This window comes from Capricornis sumatraensis, chromosome 8 (genome assembly GCF_032405125.1).
Source record: "Capricornis sumatraensis isolate serow.1 chromosome 8, serow.2, whole genome shotgun sequence".
NCBI lineage: Eukaryota > Metazoa > Chordata > Mammalia > Artiodactyla > Bovidae > Capricornis > Capricornis sumatraensis.
The window spans coordinates 12,240,681-12,255,766 of NC_091076.1; the positions used below are offsets into that span (position 1 = coordinate 12,240,681).

The 15,086-nt window shown below is 44.7% G+C and overlaps 1 pseudogene; it reads left to right on the forward strand.

Moving 5' to 3' along the window:
* The first annotated feature begins 76 nt into the window (after positions 1-76).
* LOC138083443 (pregnancy-associated glycoprotein 1-like) lies at positions 77-14,526 on the forward strand (annotated as a pseudogene).
* The last annotated feature ends 560 nt before the right edge of the window (positions 14,527-15,086 follow it).

The window sequence follows — 15,086 nt, forward strand, 5'->3', positions numbered from 1 at the left end:
ATAACTAGGGGCTCTGGGTCACCACTACATGCTAAGAACCTGATCTTTCCTGAGTACTTGGAGCCAGGAAAGAAGCATGAAGTGGCTTGTGCTCCTTGACCTGGTGGCCTTCTGAGATTGCATAGTCATGTAAGTATGGACACTGTAAGCCACATCATATTAATTTATGTGATTTTTCTTTTCATCTGATTATTCTATTCATCAGTTTTAGAAGGGAATGGAATATTTCCCTGAAAATCTTAAAGTTCAACCCTACCTTATTGATAAGTATGTTGCTATAGGAACTGTGGGTCCCAAAGGTCTTGGTGTAGATTTGCATAGCTGCACAACTCTTGGGGTCCAGTCATGTCATGACCTATTGAAATTGGAACTCCTTGCAATTTTCAGTGCACAGTCAATGCAGATGAAGGTGTGGTCCTGTGGAATAGCACTTTTCTATCTTTTATTTTGCATGTTTTATTTAGCATGTTCCCTCTCTACTTCAGTGTGTACATGTCTATGTCTTCATCTCTGTATCATTATCATTTATCTCTTCATCTCTTTGGAAGGCTCTGATGTTTTTCTCTCTGTGTTGTTTTCTTTTAATTTTTCATTTGACTCATCCTTCCTTCTTGAGCCTCTACATTTCCCTAACTTGTTCCCTATCTCCTAGATTCTTTTTTCAACTATCTCTTCTCTTTCGACTATCTCTTCTCTTTCAACTTGTAGAAAGATTGGGAGAATTACTTATACACTGTTTTATATCGGACAAGCAGGGTGACCACAGGCAATTCAAAACCTCTTGCATTTCAAATTCCTCCCTTGTAAAAGAGGACAGTAATCCCTCTTCTACCTCCTTGCCTGAGCTTCTGTGAGAAGGATACAGTGGGATGGCAACAGCAGTGCTAATGGCTGTCATTGTTGAGACTTCCTATTTATCAGGCACCTTATATCCATCACTTCACTATCCTCAAAATATTCTATTTGGAGGATTTGAATCATTACATTCCACCATTTACTGAGGGGACACTGAGACCCCACATGTTCATACGGCCTACCCAACATTAGAGAACATAATCTTTATTCAAACCTATGCCTTTGCCATGGAATATGCATAAAATTCTGATAATAAGGTGACTCATAAAAATGATTGGAAAATACGCAGTGCCATTACAATGACAGTTATACCTTAACACTGACAACTAATTGTAGCTGTTTCTTTGTTGTTGTCGTTTTTTTTTTTTTTTGGTCAAATGCTCGATGAAAGAATACCTCTAACAAAAGTGAAGACCATGAGAAAAACCTCAGTGAAAAAAACATGCTGAACAATTTCCTGAAGGAACATACTTACAGACTGTTCCATATTTCTTCTCCTGTCTCAAATAGAACTATTCACCCCCTGAGGAACATCACGGATGTGAGTATTTTGGGAGGATGGTGCTCCACAGCACCCCCTGGTGTTCTAGCCTAGCACTGGGGTCTTCTGGAGGTGATGGGTGGGATGTTGGGGCTGGGGATCCAGGAGGTTTCTGCAGGAGATAGAAACCCTGGGCAACAGAGACCCCATCCAAAGGAGAAGGCTCTATCTTCCTCAACTCTTGGTCTTGGTGACTGAGCCCAGAAATTACTAGGTAGCAGGTAGACATCCATTTCTGTGTCAAAGATGTGTCATTAGTTTGATGGAGATTATTCCTTCTGAGGAGAAGGCAACAGCGATCCACTTCAGTTTTCTTGCCTTGAAAAACCCAAGGTTGGAGGAGCCTGGTAGGCTGCAGTCCATGGGGTTACTAAGAGTCGGACATGACTGAGCAACTTCACTTTCACTTTTCACTTTCCTGAATTGGAGAAGGAAATGGCAACCCGCTCCAGTGTTCTTGACTGAAGAATCCCTGGGATGGGGGAGCCTGGTGGGCTCCTGTCTATGAGGTTGCACAGAATCGGATATGACTGAAGTGACTTAGCAGCAGCAGCAGCAACAGCAGATCCTTCCGAACTAAGGGAGTCACTCAGTTACAGACAAAGAGTGAATCATCTCTGATGAAAAGGTAGAACCAACTGCAAAGCAACTGTGAATCCCCAGGCAGAGGAATTCAGTTTCCACAGATGCAAGAACCACAGCAGTAAAATGTTACTGAACCCGTATTCCGTGTAAGGCCATAAGAATCTATCACAGTGCTTACAGTTTTTAGATTAGAAAAGGGCTTATTTTGTTTTCTAGGATGCCCATGCCAGCCTGAGAGATAGGCAAAGAGTAAATACTTGTCAAGTGAAAGGGTCACCTGTGCGGTGTTAATTGGATGTGGTCTGAGTTCTGAGGGAGTGGCTGGAGTTGATCAAGAAGGACCTCCTGGAGAAGAGGATGTGAATGCTGGGTTTGAAGAGACTACAGAGCTTCTCAAATGAAGGCACCATAAGGTGTCCAGCGGTCCTAGAGGCCCAGTGGATATGCCTCTGGGCTTGCCATGAAAGAGGTATCACTTCAAAGCCTGGTGACAAAACAATATCCTGCATACAATGTAGCACAGGAAAATATATATCAATTGCAGACACCACTGTTATCAAAGGCAGTGAGCTGCACAGTGGTTAGAAAGTGATCTCAAGATATATGTGACACCCAAAGGGAGGCAGCAAGTGCGAATAGAGGGTAGCCAGTTCTGGAAAACCCACTCCCTTCTTCTCCCTGTAGATGCTGTACATAGGTAACATTACCATTGGAACACCCCTTCAGGAATTCCAGGTTGTCCTTGACACAGGCTAATCTGACTTTTGGGTGCCATCCCTCTTTTGCCCCAGTGCAGCCTGTTGGGAATATTGACACCCCCTACCCGGACCATCTTTCACTTACCCTGCCGCTCCTGTTTTCCACCCTTGGCACCTGATGACACTCATCTCTTTTGTCTGCAGCTACACAAGTTAGGTCAGTACAGTTCAGTCACTCAGTCGTGTCAGACTATTTGTAACCCCATGAATTGCAGCATGCCAGGCCTCCCTGTTCACCACCATCTCCCGGAGTTCACTCAGACTCATGCCCATTGAGTCCGTGATCTCACCCAGCCATTTCATCTTCGGTCGTCCACTTCTCCTCCTGCCCCCAATCCCTGTCAGCATCAGAGTCTTTTTAAATGTGTCAACACTTCGCATGAGGTGACCAAAGTACTGGAGTTTCAGCTTTAGCATCACTTCTTCCAAAGAAATCCCAGGGTTGATCTTTACAGTGGGCTGGTTGGATCTCCTTGCAGTCCAAGGGACTCTCAAGAGTCTTCTCCTACACCACAGTTCAAAAGCATCAATTCTTCGGCACTCAGACTTCTTCACAGTCCAACTCTCACATCCATACATGACCACAGGAAAAGCTGTAGCCTTAACTAGACGGACCTTAGTCGGCAAAGTAATGTCTCTGCTTTTGAATATACTATCTAGGTTGGTCATAACTTTTCTTCCAAGGAGTAAGCGTCTTTTAATTTCATGGCTGCAGTCACGATCTGCAGTGATTTTGGAGCCCCCCCAAATAAAGTCTGACCCTGTTTCCACGGTTTCCCCATCTATTTCCCATGAAGTGATGGGACCAGATGCCATGATTTCATTTTCTGAATGTTGAGCTTTAAGCCAACTTTTTCGCTCTCCTCTTTCACTTTCACCAAGAGGCTTTTTAGTTCTTCTTCACTTTCTGCCATAAGGGTGGTGTCATCTGCATATCTGAGGTTATTGATATTTCTCCCTGCAATCTTGATTCCAGCTTGTGTTTCTTCAGTTCCAGCGTTTCTCATGATGTACTCTGCATATAAGTTAAACAGGCAGGGTGACAATGGACAGCCTTGACGTACTCCTTTTCCTATTTGGAACCAGTCTGTTGTTTCATGTCCAGTTATAACTGTTGCTTCCTGACCTGCATACAGATTTCTCAAGAGGCAGGTCAGGTGGTCTGGTATTCCCATCTCTTTCAGAATTTTCCAGTTTCTTGTAATCCACACAGTCAAAGGTGTTGAAATACTCAATAAAGCAGAAATAGATGTATTTTTGGAACTCCCTTGCTTTTTCCATGGTCCAGCGGATGTTGGCAATTTGATCTCTGGTTCCTCTGCCTTTTCTAACATCAGGTTTAACATCAGGGAGTTCACGGTTCACATATTGCTGAAGCCTGGCTTGGAGAATTTTGAACATTACTAGCATGTGAGATAAGTGCAATTGTGCAGTAGTTTGAACAATCTTTTGCATTGCCTTTCTTTGGAATTGAAATGAAAACTGACCTTTTCCAGTCCTGTGGCCACTGCTGAGTTTTCCAAATTTGTTGCCATATTGAGTGGAGCACTTTCACAGCATCATCTTTCAGGATTTGAAACAGCTCACCTGGAATTCCATCACCTCCACTAGCTTTGTTTTTAGTGATGCTTTCTAAGGCCCACTTGACTTCACATTCCAAGATGTCTGGCTCTAGATTAGTGATCATATCATCATGATTATCTGGGTCATGAAGATATTTTTTGTACAGTTCTTCTGTGTATTCATGCCACCTCTTCTTAATATCTTCTGCTTCTGTTAGGTCCAGATCATTTCTGTCCTTTACGGAGCCCATCTTTGTGTGAAATGTTCCCTTTGTATCTCTGATTTTCTTGAAGACATCTCCAGCCTTTCCCATTCTGTTCTTTTCCTCTATTTCTTTGCATTGATTGCTGAAGAAGGCTTTCTTATCTCTTCTTGCTATTCTTTGTAACTCTGCATTCAGATGCTTATATCTTTCCGTTTCTCCTTTGCTTTCACCTCTCTTCTTTTCACAGCTATTTGTACGGCCTCCCCAGACAGCCATTTTGCTTTTTTGCATTTCTTTCCCATGGGGATGGTCTTTATCCCTGTCTCCTGTACAATGTCACGAACCTCATTCCATAGTTCATCAGGCACTCTATCTATCCGATCTAAGCCCTTAAATCTATTTCTCACTTCCACTGTATAATCATAAGGGATTTGATTTAAGTCATACCTGAATGGTCTAGCGGTTTTCCCTACTTTCTTCAATTTCAGTCTGATTTTGGCAATAAGGAGTTCATGATCTGAGCCACAGTCAGCTCCTGGTCTTGTTTTTGTTGACTGTATAGAGCTTCTCCATCTTTGGCTGCAAAGAAAGTAATCAATCTGATTTTGGTGTTGACCATCTGGTGATGCCCATGTGTAGAGTCCTCTCTTGTGTTGTTGGAAGAGGGTGTTTGCTATGACCAGTGCATTTTCTTGGCAAAACTCTATTAGTTTTTGCCCTGTTTCATTCTGCATTCCAAGGCCAAATTTGCCTATTACTCCAGGTTTTTCTTGACTTCCTACTTTTGCATTCCAGTCCCCTATAATGAAAAGGATATCTTTTTTGGGTGTTAGTTCTAAAAGGTCTTGTAGGTCTTCATAAAACCGTTCAACTTCAGCTTCTTCAGCGTTACTGGTTGGGGCATAGACTTGGATAACTGTGATACTGAATGGTTTGCCTTGGAGACGAACAGTGATCATTCTGTTGTTTTTGAGATTGCATCCAAGTACTGCATTTTGGACTCTTTTGTTGACCATGATGGCTACTCCATTTCTTCTGAGGGATTCCTGCCCACAGTAGTAGATATAATGATCATCTGAGTTAAATTCACCCATTCCAGTCCATTTTAGTTTGCTGATTCCTAGAATGTCGACGTTCACCCTTGCCATTTCTTGTTTGAGCACTTCCAATTTGCCTTGATTCATGGATCTGACATTCCAGGTTCCTATGCAGTATTGCTCTTTACAGCATCGGATCTTTCTTCTATCACCACATCCAACAACATCCACAACTAGGTATTGTTTTTGATTTGTCTCCTTCCCTTCATTCTTTCTGGAATTATTTCTCCATGACCTCCAGTAGCATATTGGGTACCTAATGACCTGGGGAGTTCCTCTTTTGGTATCCTATCATTTTTCCTTTTCATACTATTATGAAACCCCATACTATTTGGGGGTTCTCAAGGCAAGAATACTGACGTGGCTTGCCATTCCCTTCTCCAGTGAGGCAATTTAGGTACAGACATTAAAAGTCTTCCACCTTCCGGCCTACCCAAAAGACCTTCAGCATCGCCTATGGATCTGGGAGCATAAAGTGATTTCTTGCTTATGACACTGTTCGGGTAACGTGTAAACAGAAGCTGAGTCAGGACTGGTTATGGAGTGACCTCTGCTTACAAAACAGATGCAGGACCATCTGGCAGGACCCTTCCTTGCCTAACTCCCATAGATATTGGCCATCTTATCCACAGGATCATATGTCTGGGGAGGCATTGCCCATGGTGACACATGAGCAAACAGATTAGCTAACCAAGAGAGTGGTTTGAGGTTTGGAGTTGCAGCTCCTCTGCCCATGAGCAGTTCAAGGTTCATTTCTCTAGGAGCAAGAAGAGGGGATAAAAGCACCCACTTTTATATTCACAGACTGTTCCAGGCACTTTCAGGTGATAACTGGTTTAATCTGCAACAACCCCACACAGCAAATGGTCTGAATAGCTCATGAGACATATGAGGAAACTGAGGTACAGATAGCAAGGGCCTTGCTGAGGTCACACATATGGTATGTGGTGGAGCTGGGCTGGCTTTTCAAGATTGCACTTGCTGCGGGGTTTTTGGGACATGATAAAACTGATCTGGGCACCGTGGGAGTAGCCAAGGGCTTCAAATATTCAGAGTGGGAAACTGGATGCCAGAGATGTCAGGGGCCTTGATAAATGAGTTCTCACTCTAGGAGACCTTTGAGAGTCTAATAAAACCTATTACCTGCCTCTCCAAAGTACTTAAGTAGTTCCCTTCTCTCTCTTTCTTTCATACACATTCACAGAAATACACACATATCCCCAAAAGTGAATTTCCCAGGCAATAATTTCATAGAACCCTGCAAGTAATATTGGGTTCTCAGCTTCTGCCTTCCGGGGCAGATGCAGAATCTACAGTTCCTTACAGAGAATGCAGTCCATTCCTGTCATTACATCATGCCAAAGAGAAGGCTATCTTGCTCTCGACTCATTATGTCCACAAGGTGGCACCAGTGGGTCCTGGCCTGACTCTTGGTTGACCCACCTTTACAGAAGCCATGAGGCCAATTTGACTCACTCAGGTGGTGTTTTTCAGAGGGGCAGATGTTTTAAAATCACAACCTCACACAAATGGAACCCAAATTCCCCTCCCACCTTGTTCTAACGTTGAGGTCCACCAAAGACACAGCCCAGCCTAAATTCTTCTTTAAGGATGTAATGGCAATGTACCCCAACCCAGTTCTAGCACCACTTCATGTATCTGTAAGTGGGACCACTCTTCTCTCCCACAGATTGGGGCCCTTGTAAGCACTGACCAGCCGTTCAGTCTAAGCCTGGCGGAATCCGGGTTTGAGGGTATACCTTTTGATGGCACCTTGGGCTTGAACTACCCCAACATATCCTTCACTGGAGCCATCCCCATCTTTGACAACCTGAAGAATCAAGGTGCCATTTCTGAGCCTGTTTTTGCCTTCTACTTCAGCAAGTAAGTCTGAGATGGACAATCCCTTTCTCCAAATTAGCTGTAAGGTGCTTTCAGTTGCATGAAAATTATAGAACTCTTGATAAAGAAGTATCTTGAGAGATAATCTAAGCCAGGATAACTATGGCCCCAGAGCCCAACCTGGCACCACCACTTGTGTTTATAAATAATGTTTTATTGGAATACATGCCTGCTCCTGGGCTCAAGACTAGTAACTTGGTTATGGGGGTGAGTGAGGAGGAAGACTAATGGAAGGAAACACAAAACAAGTTGGAGAGAAAAGCAGTAGGATTTGCTTATTAATTTGATAAGGAAGGAAGGAGAATGATGGTGAATATCTTTCATTCCTCATTAGCATTCCACTGGGAGCCCAGGACCAGCTACCCAATTTTCAGTAGCCAGTGAAAAATAAAAATGTGGGACACAAAACAAAATGTGGGATCCCATGTTCAAGAAACAGAAGTCATTTTAAGACAGGGAGAAAAAAAGAAAAAGGGAGAGGAGAGGTGTGGTCTCTTCTGAGTGTGGGACCCTTTAACAGTAGAGGTCACAGGCCAGTGGAGCAAACTCTGGGAGACCAGAACCCACATCCTTAGCACTCCCAGGCTTTGATTTTCCTGACAAATTACAAGCTGGACAAGGGGAAAACAAACACTCTTCAGCACCCTCTCATCTGAGGGTTTCTGAGCACACAGGTAGCAGGAGGTCCTGGGCCTCTTCAGAAGGCATAGTGGGTGGAGCCCAGCCATGTGAATCTGCTTCTAACCTCCTTTGTGCTACTCATTAGCCAGTAACTGATCTCACTCTGGTTCTCAATCACTCCTAGCCTCGATTTCTGCAACTGTAAATGGAGACTTTATTGGGGCCTTGATGGGTAGACAGGCACAAATACAAGCTCTCCAACAGTGCTGTTGTTACTGTCCTCCAAAGATCTCCCCCTCTTTTCTCTCTACAGATACAGGGGAGGGGCAGTGTGGTGATTTTTGGAGGGATGGACAAGCCTACTACCAGGGAACGCTCAACTGAATACCATTGATTCAAGCGGGAGACTGGCATGTACACATGGACCGGTAAGCCTCTCCCTCTGAGGGTCAGCCCGAGTGATGCACCACATCCGTACACGGACACAGGCAGACACACACAAATGGATTCTCAGACACATAGTGACACAGACATATACACCACCCACAAGGACACAGACAGACACACAGACACATGGAAACACACAAGCAGACACATATAAACAGAGACACGTACAAACATGCATAGCCAGTCAGAGACACAAGAGCACAATTAGAGTCACATACAAATACATATACAAACAAACACATAAACACATAGATACGCAAACAACCTGTGCGTTCATAATCCCCAGGCCTTCCTACCAGGGCTCTGACCAGGGTACTAAAAGGGTCCAGAGAGGTCTGTGCACCTGGGAGAGGGCTGCACCCACTGCCCTGTGAGGTGTGGAGCATGGTTAGAGGACTCTCTAGTGTGCTGAAAAGAGGATCAGGGAGGATTACACCAGCCTGAACAGAGTTATAAGATGACCAACTGTCCAGGGCTACCTGGGACCAAGGAAATTCTCAGCACAGATAAATGTCAGTTTAAAGATAGGGAAATTTTTGATCAAATGGGTATAACTGGTCTTCTTAGGGAGCAGCTACCCAGCAGTGGAGAGAGGTTGGCTGAGTCTAAAGACTTAAAAGCAACTAAAAAAAAAAAAAAGACACCCCACGTACGTGGGCATACAGTGGGGCAGGGGCTAGAACAGAGAATCAGGAATGGGGTATCCAGGAGTGACCTGAGGACAAGAGGCATAAATGATAAGATTCTCTGTGAAACCCTCAGACAACAGCTGACCTGTCCTTTGGAGTTTCTGTGGGCTAGTCATGTATTTCCTGGCCAGGGTCTCAGGGTCGGAGCTGGTTGTAGGAGCAGTGCTAGGAGACACCCTCTCCCAGAGGAGCCCCTCTCTCCCTCCATTATGAGAATCTACTGTTCCTGCGAATCTCCAGCTTCACTCTGTGGCTGACGCATTACTTGTTTCCCACCAGATACAGCTCTCTGGATGTTCCTCATTGATTATTTTCACAGTCTTCATTCTTTCACTAAACAGACAAGCATTGGGCATCCACTGTGTGCCAGAACGTTAGGGAGGCAATGAGAATAAAACTCGCCCTCACATCTAAGAAGGCAGAGGCAAAAAGAAATGACACACACACATAGTGAATTGTTACTTTCACAATTCACTATGTGTGTGTGTCATGAGCATGTACCAAAGACACAATTCACTATGTGTGTGTGTTATTTCTTGTGCATCTGCCTTCTTGGATGTGAGGGTGACATGGTGATTGTGACTTGTACATGCTAGACATGAGGGGCACCCCACTCCAGTACTCTTGCCTGGAAAATCCCATGGACGGAGCAGCCTGGTAGGCTGCAGTCCATGGGGTGGCAAAGAGTCAGACACGACTGAGTGACAGCACTTTCACTTTTCACTTTCATGCATTGGACAAAGAAATGGCATCCCACTCCAGTGTTCTTGCCTGGAGAATCCCAGGGATGTGGGAGCTTGGTGCACAGAGTCAGACACGACTGAAGTGACTTTACAGCAGCAGCATACATGAGAAAGGGTCTACAGAAAGTGACCAAGACAGGAGACTGATAAATAACGAGGCAAAGACTTCCCTGAAGCAATGATAATTTTACTGGAATCTGGAAGATGAGGAGAAATTTGCTAGTCAAAGGGGAGGGGGACTCTTTTAGGAAGGAAGACCAGCTTGTGTCAAGATACAAAACATCCTGCAGTATTCAAATACTGCATTCAAGGATGCCAAGGAAGGTGCCATGTGGAGAGCAAAGGAAAAGAGTCAGCACAAAAGATGAAGAGACAAAGCACAAAAGATGAGGAGACAATTGGGAAGGGGGCAGCTCTGGGGAGACTCAGAGGGGCCTTGATGTCCTCTTTGTCACACTGTCTCTCAGCATCTCCATGAAAAGAAAGGTTATTGCTTCTTCTGGCAGCTGAGAGGCCCTTGTGGACATCACTGATCCTTGGCCCAAGAAAACTGGTCAGTAACATCCAGAAGCTCATCAGCACCACACCATGGCATTCCGAGGAGAAGGGTCATGCCCCCAGTCACTCCCAGTCTCCACACACAAGAAGGATATCCAGGGCTAACCTCTCTCGCTCTCTCTCTAGCTAAACTATGTGTCATGTTTTGTGGTAAATACCCTGTTCTCTATTATTTTCACTATCAACGGCATCAAATACCCAGTGCTAACTCAAGCCTACATCCTCAAGGTGAGGGGAGAACCCTGAAGGGTGGTTCTCAAATAGGAACTTCAGACACCCTTGTGCTGCAGCTGCTAGGACGTCGCCCTCTGCAGGCCATGTAGCACTATTGCAGATGTTGCTGAGCCCTGTTGCCGGGCCAGTTCAGTTCAGTTCAGTCGTTCAGTCGTGTCTGACTGTTTGCCACCCCATGAGTCACAGCACGCAAGGCCTCCCTGTCCATCACAAAGTCCCGGAGTTCACTCAGACCCATGTCCACAGAGTCAGTGATGCCATCCAGCCATCTCATCCTCTGTCATCCCCTTCTCCTCCTGCCCCCAATCCCTCCCAGCATCAGAGTCTTTTCCAATGAGTCAACTCGTCACATAGGTGGCCAAAGTACTGGAGTTTCAGCTTTAGCATCATTCTTTCCAAAGAACAACCAGGGCTGATCTCCTTCAGAATGGACTGGTTGGAACTCCTTGCAGTCCAAGGGACTCTCAAGAGTCTTCTCCAACACCACAGTTCAAAAGTATCAATTATTCGTTGCTCAGCCTTCTTCACAGACCAACTCTCACATCCATACATGACCACAGGAAAAACCATAGCCTTGACTAGACGGACCTTAGTCGGCAAAGTAATGTCTGCTTTTGAATATGCTATCTAGGTTGGTCATAACTTTTCTTCCAAGGAGTAAGCGTCTTTTAATTTCATGGCTGCAATCATCATCTGCAGTGGTTTAGGAGCCCAAAAAAATAAAGTCTGACAGAGCCTGCCACAAAATGAACCGCTTGAGATTAAAGGGCTGTCTGGGACACTGATCATTCTGAAATAAATGTGGAGACTCCACACCATGTTGGCATGGTGGGAATCACAAGGAGAGGGGAACACTATGGTCCTCAGTCCTCAAAGTGCTTCAATTCAATCTGAACCCTCAGATGCATGAACATAAAAGTCAGCTCCAGTGGTCATGAAATAGGCCATATGAAAAAGAGAACGACTGGGGACACTCCCAGTGTGCTCTCCCACCATAGGGTTTAACAGTCTCCCTTTCCTTCTCACAGTTTTCCTGGTTTGGATGATAAATTACATGGTCACCCTAGTTCTCAGATGTATCTTCCCCTCACTCTGGCCGTTTGTCCCCTTTGTGAGTTGGGATACCTGACCGCTCTGTGGGGAGCCTGGATGCTAATGTGAATAAAGGCTGCACAATGACTGCTCAGCCCTGACACAGAGTGGAGGCTTCATATCAGCTCCTTAGGGGAGTTCAGAGCTGGCTAATGGGCTGAAAGAATACTTTGAGGAAGGAAGGGAATTTCAGGTACTATAAAACTGTAAACTCATGGAGCCATGTGGAGAGTTGCTTGGTTCTGGGCAAAACTGTACTGGATTCCATACAAATGGCATCCCAAGGTGCTCTGCATTGGGGCACTGGGGACTTACTGGGGGTTATGAGGGCCACGGACTGACTGGTGGGGATGGGGAACCAGAGTAAGTTACCCAATCAAGCCTGGAGTGGCCAAAGAGGGTGAGTGCGGGCCGAAGGAATCTTCCCAGAGTTCCTGAGTTAAGTCTTCAAGAACGTGTTGTGGGCACTGTTCTATTTAAGATGGATAACTAGCAAAGAGTTACTTTGTAGCACAGGGAACTCTGCTCAGTTATATGACAACCTGGATGGGAGGGGTATCTTTGGAACCAGCATACCCGGATACATACAGTTGAGGCCCTTTACTGTCCACCTGAAACTCAGAATATTGTTAATTACTTATACTCCAATACAAAATAGTTTTTAAAATAAAGTTCAGATTGTGGGGATGCAGGGGGAGAATGGCATTGTCTTCAGAGAAAACAGGGAGCAGGAGTCAGAAGAGAGAAACAGGGAGTGAGGAGAACTATGGACACTCTTGTTCTTTTCTAAAAATTTATTGAACTATGGCTGATCTTCAGTGTTGCTTTCAGTTATTCTGCACAGCAATGTGACTCAGTTACACACATAAAAACTATATATTGGTTTAAGAATGTATATTCTTTTTTATGAGGTTTATCACTGGAGATTGAATATAGTTCCTTCTTGCCGGGGTCCAGCCCTGGTGGATCCAGGGAATTCAAAGCAGGGACGGTGTTGGTGAGAAAAGACTTATTTATTTATTAATATAAGATTAGATTAGGAAGAAAAAGCGTAGTAGGAAAATTTAGTGGAGAAAAGAGACTGATTAACTTGGTTTACGTGGAAAACCAATAAAGTTCCAGACAAGGAACTTGCACCATCTATGTTGTGCCACAGGCACCGCCTGAATAGCGGAGGGTGACCCGCCTTGGGTTCCCTCTCACGTGGGTCTCTGAAGCCTGAGCAAGTAAGTAGACTCAGTGAGCCTCCACATTCCAAGGTATCAGCCTGAAAATGAGAGGGAGGGAGCAAGAGAAAGAATCAACACGGGGGAGGCCAGGCTTGTGCAAATCCCCCTCCAACTTTATTGTTCAAAAAGTGTTTATATACCCTAAATTTTACATAATGGAAGATACAGAGTCATGCAGGGGCAGCAGTCCTGACCCTTTCTGTATATCTTTTTGTATACAAAAGGTCTCAGGTGATTTACATTATCTTCTGGCCAAGAGGCTTGCTAACTTTTTGGCTCTCTTTCTTAATGAATGTTGATCTCGTTTCCCCTGAAGTGTTTTTCTTTAATCTGCATCTCCTTAAAGCACTAAAGTTACATTTTTATTGAACAAAGGCGCAGTGGGTTATAACAAAGAAGGTACTTAACTCAAAGATCTAATGTTGCTACTTGTTTTTTCTATATGCCAACTATATCAACAAATAAAATATGTGAAAATTTGGCAGCAAGTATTGGCTCAACAAATGAAACCTTTAATCAGTCCTATTCTAATGATTTTGACTCCTTGGAAGCCCCTACATTCCTAGAATGTTTGAAGCTTCCTGTGCCTCCCTCTGTCAGGAGGCCACAAACAATCACATGCACAGCTGTAAGAGTCCTGCAGGCAGGCTAGAAAACCATCAGAGGGGTTTTTGGATTGAAACACTCATATTATGCCCAGGAGATTTATTATCTAAAAGCTCGAAATTAAGTTTTTTCCAGAAAAAGGTGGTGGGGGTACAGCCCCCTGTTAATGACAGAAGAGTAGGTGGAAAGCAAAACAGTAAAGCAGGCAGACTCTGGTCTTGGGGGGTGGATGCTCAGGAAATTCCAGGGGGGAACCCCTGAAGCCTGATCACGTCCTTGCCTTTTGTCAGGCTTCCTTCTGCATTACCTTGTCACGGGTGGGATTCCTCAAGCTGGCTCCCGGCACCTTATGCTCTACAGTAGGACGTTGTTTCTTATCATTTTGCTGTATCCCCAACACCCAATTCTCCCCTCCCCGAAACCCTTCCTCATGGCAAGTACATGTCTTGTCCCATTTTGGTTTTGGATGAACTCTCACATCCCCTGCTGCTCATAAAACCCCTTAATACTTACCAAAATAGGGAAATAAAATCAAGAATTTTGCTGGGTCTGAATATTGGTGGGAGTCACAGGTAAGAGCTCAGGCTGACTGGTGTGTGTCTCTGACTCCCCCAGGATTCTAGAAACACCGCTATACCACCTTTAAAGAGAACACAGTGAGTATATCTACAGACCTGGATCCTGGGTGACGTCTTCCTGAGGCAGTACTTCTCGGTTTATGATCGAGGAAATGACAGGATTGGCCTGGCACAGGCAGTGTATATGCTTGGTGTGGCTCAGGAATCAGTAAGGCCGCTCTGAGCAAACACTCACTCACACTTAGGGTACTCCTGCCCAGGATGCTGGTGAACTGTATTTGGTGGGCTGCAAACCCTACTCCCATTAAAGAATAAAGGGTTTCACTCGTAATGGTGGTGAAACAAATATATGTCTCTGTTTGAGTCTGGGAGGTGTACAATGATCGGGAAAGATCTAAAACAAAGTCTCAATCACAGTTGACAGGAACCATCCCCAAACTGGACCCAATAAATCAGAAGTCATCAATTCTCTCTCACCCTCGCTCTTTCCCTTCCCTCTTCTTTGATGGTCTTAGTCTCACAACATTCCTCCTTAAGGCTTCTACACCTAGTGAGGAAGTCAAGCTACATGCACTAGAGTTTTATATCCTGAAAGCATCTTCCAGTAAGGAAAGAAGCTCAGAGCCATTAGAGTTGAAGGTTTTTCTCTGAATGACATACCTCAGTTCACATGTACAGCCCTAGGTCAGCCATTCTGGCAGGGCCATGGTGTCCTATGATTGGCTTTATATGGTCATTGACCCTGACCCAGCAGCACACATGACTGCCAATTTCCTCCAGAAC